Source organism: Tamandua tetradactyla, chromosome 10, assembly GCF_023851605.1.
Source record: "Tamandua tetradactyla isolate mTamTet1 chromosome 10, mTamTet1.pri, whole genome shotgun sequence".
In the NCBI taxonomy this organism is placed as follows: domain Eukaryota; kingdom Metazoa; phylum Chordata; class Mammalia; order Pilosa; family Myrmecophagidae; genus Tamandua; species Tamandua tetradactyla.
This window is the reverse complement of record NC_135336.1, coordinates 47,352,703-47,357,386: the sequence shown is the minus strand read 5'-3', so window position 1 is coordinate 47,357,386 and position 4,684 is coordinate 47,352,703. Positions and strand designations below refer to the sequence as shown.

The window sequence follows — 4,684 nt, the reverse complement described above, 5'->3', positions numbered from 1 at the left end:
TCCTCCAGAGTTCTGAACAAGTGAGAATTGTCCTTTTATTTTTGGCTGAATATCTGGGGAGATGTTTTTATTACCTGTCTTAGACCAACATGTTGATGACGTCCCTATGTTTTTTTCTTTCAATGTATGGGTTATTTAGGAGTGCACTTTCAAGCTTTCAATTATATTCTATTTTGCTTTTAATTATTCATTTCTAAATTAATTGTTTTTGGTTACAGAATGTGTTGTCTACAATATAGTTTCTTTAAAATATGTGGAAACTTTCTTTGATACCTAGCCTATAGTCAGTAGTTGCAAATTTTCCATGCATTTGAAATGAAAGTATACCTTTTTTTTTTGCTTCAGGATTTCACAATTATTATTAGATCATTTGTTAAAGAGTTAAATATTGAACTAAAGAAGTTAGAAGTTAAGAAGGGAGGAAATCCAAAAAGAGTTAAAGAAAAGAATTAAAAGGTAAGAGAAGAATTATTAAAATTAGTGTTTCAGTAATAATTAATGACTAACTAAATGCTTAGGGTCTGAAGGAGAAAGCTGAATGGTATATCCTACCTGACACCAGGTTGGCCTATTGTTGCCCTTTTAACAAAGAGGTGATGATTTTATACTTCCAAAATGCTTTTCTTTACTCCAAAAAAACACATAAAAATAAGAATAAAAGTAAAAATAAAAGTAAAGAAGAACATCCAAAACATTCAATACCTCCCTCCCCCCTCTTACTAATTTAGTTTTTGTCTTTTTTTTCTTACTCATGTGTCCATACACTGGATAAAGGGGGTGTCAGTCACAATTACATGTTCACACCATCAAAGCTTATAGTCATTCAATCATCTTCATGAATCAAGGCTATTAGGTAACAGTTCGACAGTTTCAAGTATCTCCCTGTAGTTACTCCAATACACAAAAAACGGAATGGGATACATATATACTGCATAAGAATAATCTCCAGAATGACCTCTATGCTCTATTTGAAATCTCTCAGCCACTGAAACTTTCACTTCATTTCTCTGCCCCCTATTGGTCAAGGGCACTTCCTTAATCCCACTATGATAGGGCCAGGCTCATCTCCAGGTATCATGTCCCACATTGTCAGGGAGATTTACACCCATGGGAGTCATGCCTCATGAAGTGGGGAAGGCAATGAGTTCACCTATGCAGCTGGCTTAGAGAAAAGACCACACATGAGCAACAAAAGAAGTTCTCTGGGGGTAACTTTAAGGCACAATTACAAGTAGGCTTGCTTCTCCTTTGCAGGATCAGGGCAAGCCCTAAGATCAAAGGCCTAGCCCATCTATGCCCCCAACCCCTTTTCTAAGGATGAAGTATGAGGTACAATTCCTTGGATATAAATTCTGTGTTTATTTAAAAATGTTTTCCTGTCTACCAATATGTCTATGAGTGTTTCCCTTTTTTTTGTGGTAGCTGGAATAAATAATGTCTGTAGCATTAAAGAAAACTGAACATTTCATTCAAAGCAAACACAAATACTGGCATTTCCACTCCTGGATTCCTCTGAGGTAAAAATGTCTAAAACCTAGATGAATTTATTATCCTTCCATGTTTTGTTGCTATGTGTTATGTATGAATGTTTTGTGGTTTAAACTCTATCTTCAGCTAATAAAATTATATCATGATTTGATTTCCACCAAATGTTTCTCTTGCTAGTTCTTCATATATGGTTAATGTCAGTACATAAAATATGTATAGCATATTAGAGGGGCACATCTAGATACTTGAAACCCTAAATATGAAATGTGAACTGAATAAGACAAATGCTTAGATTGGTCACACCTTTATAAGCCATATAGAAATGATTGAGTCATATGCAGACAAGAATGAACTTCTCTCCCAATCTATAAAAACTGCTTTTTTCCCCTGAGTTACATAAAAAATGTTTTCTCAATGACCTTGCTGCATAATACAATTTAGAAAAAGATCCTGTAGGCCTCCTCAACCTATGAATCACGTTTTCTCTGTGTCTCTGTGTGGGGAATATTTCCAAAGCTGACTTTGCTCTTCATCACTCCCATGCCCACTGCCATCAAGGTGAGAGCCAAGCCACAGGAATTATCAGGGAACAAGAAAGATGCTCCTGTTTTTGCTTCTCATTCCTTTTCATGGTCACCTCTACTACATCTCCCAGCTCCATTAATCACCCAGGGGCTCCACCCATGACTGCCAGATCTCTGATCCCAAACTAAAGACCAACCTAGTTTTGCCTATAAGACAAAGTTCATTCTAAAATGGCAATAATGCTCTGACATGGTAGATCAATCCCTTGCTTAGGTTTACAGTGTTGAAATAAATGATCAGATAAGGTATAAACCACCTGGGAATTTGGACTCAAACAACAGGCAATAGGCCTCTGGCTTGCCAAGTTTAAGAGAAAAGAATTGTTTTACATTTATACTAATGAAGATTAAGTTAACAGAAAAATGGTCAGGAGTGACTTAGACAAGACATATAGCAAGAAACAACATTCTTTTGCAGGTCTTTTTCTCTTGGAATTTTACATTAGGGAGCAAATTGGAACAGCAGAAAAACTGCATGGTTGATGTTTATATTTAAAGAGGGATCTGAGGATTTGTGGCAGTTTCTGTTCCTTAGTTTGGAATTTCAGCTTCCCTAATCTACTTGTTTTTATCTTGAAATGATCATGGATTCTTTCAGTGTGGTGTCATTGGTTAATCCTGTTCATACATCATCCACTGGTCTTTAGTCGATTCTTTGGCTCTGAGGGTCCCAATGATTTTAGCATCAGAAGTGTGAAAATTTCTCTTTTCCTTGTGGAAAATAGTAGAAAATTTGACTGGTAGAATTAATAATTACAATGGAGGGCATATAAGTGGTAATTTATTCTGGAAGGTCCAAAAGGCAATTATGGCATGTAGTCAACAGTCAATAGGCCTGTGGTCAGGTGGGCTTGTAGATCAGGCAGGCTGGTAGGTCAGATAGACCTGGAACTTAATTCTAGCTCTCTGGTACTATGTGACTGTTGACAACTTATTCTGTGCCCTACGTTTCCCCCAGCTATAAAATGGAAATGCTATCTCATGGGAATGCAGCAAAAATTAAATGCTGTGAATGGAAAATAGGTGCTGCCCTGAGGAGGGTACAATTAATTCCAGAGGAGGGCAGGGAGAGGTTCCAGGAGAAGGTAAAATCAAGTTGGAACTTGAAAGATGGATGAGAGCCATGTCCAGGCTTAAGGTTTATGTGAAGTGATGCTCCTTTTCTTATTTTGGTCTTGACTACTAACCCCTATATCTGGGTGCTGGAGCAAATGACTCCCCAAAAATGGGGTTGTGTGGGTTGGCATTGGAGGAACATTTGCAGTTTTAGTAGGTTGTAGTCCTTAATTCCTTGTGCTCACCATCCCTAAAATAACTCTTTCTTGTCACAGAATTTCTGTTTACTTCCAGGAATTACAGTGAGAAAAAGGCAGGCGTGCTCGCTTCGGCAGCACATATGTGCTCGCTTTGGCAGCACATATGTGCTTGCTTTGGCAGCACATATACTAAAATTGGAATGATACAGAGAAGATTAGCATGGCCCCTGCGCAAGGATGACACACAAATTTGTGAAGCGTTCCATATATTTTGGGTGGGCCACAGTGGCTCAGCAGGTAAGAGTGCTTGCCTGCCATGCCCGAGGACCTGGGTTCGATTCCCGGTGCCTACCTATGTAAAAAAAAAAAAAAGAAAAGAAAAGAAAAGAAAAAGGCAGGAGAAGCAGCTTTTCATATTTCTAATGCCCAAACTTAAAGAGTTGGGGTCCTTGAGCTGGGAGTTGATTACATGACTTGAGGTCCTTATCATTTCCAATGAGTGAGCACACAGCACCTAGAAATTCTTGTCTTCTGGGAGCTTCCAAGATAACTTAAGCCCTATAGCAAGATTTCCTCCCAATATATAAAATGTGTCTTGTAAAACCCTGACATGTCCAAAGCAACAGACAAACTAACTGGGTGGCATTGTCCTGCAATTTCTGAGTATTGTAGGCCCAGGTTTCTGATGTGATGAACAATGACTTTTCTGCCAGTGTTGTTGGCACCTCATCTCTTTTGAATGTAGCCATTCAAAATGTAACTGTGGTGAGGTACAGCAATAATGCTAGAGTTCTCTTTGAAAGTGCTGGGGATGGAGGGTAGGACTATGCTTTATTTCATTTCCCTATGTATATAATAGAGACAACAAATATGTCCTGTCTTGTGGAATGTAATGAAAGATAGGAAAAAGAAATGATTATAAAGCACTGTGCTACTTTGAAGTAATGCAATATTTTGGAAAATTTATGAATATTGCGTTGTTTGAGAAATAAAATTCATAGCAACTTGTTCCACATGGTTCTGAGAAAGTGTTAATGTAAAAGGGTAGGCATATAACCTAAATAATGAGTTGATGGAGATTGTGTGCTCCAGCTATGGGTGCCATTTGAGAATCCAGGTGTAGTGTTGACAGATATTTTGATCTTTACAAATAAACTGAGACTGCAAATGTTTTTGTGATATTCTCTAATTTTTGAAATGTTGGCAACTAATTCAAATTATTTTAACAACTATGCAGGTCAGACAAAACATGTCTGTGAATTATGACTCAGAGGTCACTAGTCTGCACTCTGCATTTTAAGGGTAACTTAGTTCCATGCCTTCCATCTCAGTACTGATTATTCAATTATCTCAGAA

General features: G+C 37.7%; 1 non-coding gene across 1 annotated transcript; it reads left to right on the top strand.

Annotated features, from left to right (window-relative positions):
* The first annotated feature begins 3,493 nt into the window (after positions 1 to 3,493).
* LOC143649035 (U6 spliceosomal RNA) lies at positions 3,494 to 3,600 on the top strand. The gene has a single exon (XR_013158913.1). It is a non-coding gene; the product is annotated as a U6 spliceosomal RNA (small nuclear RNA).
* Positions 3,601 to 4,684: the final 1,084 nt, after the last annotated feature.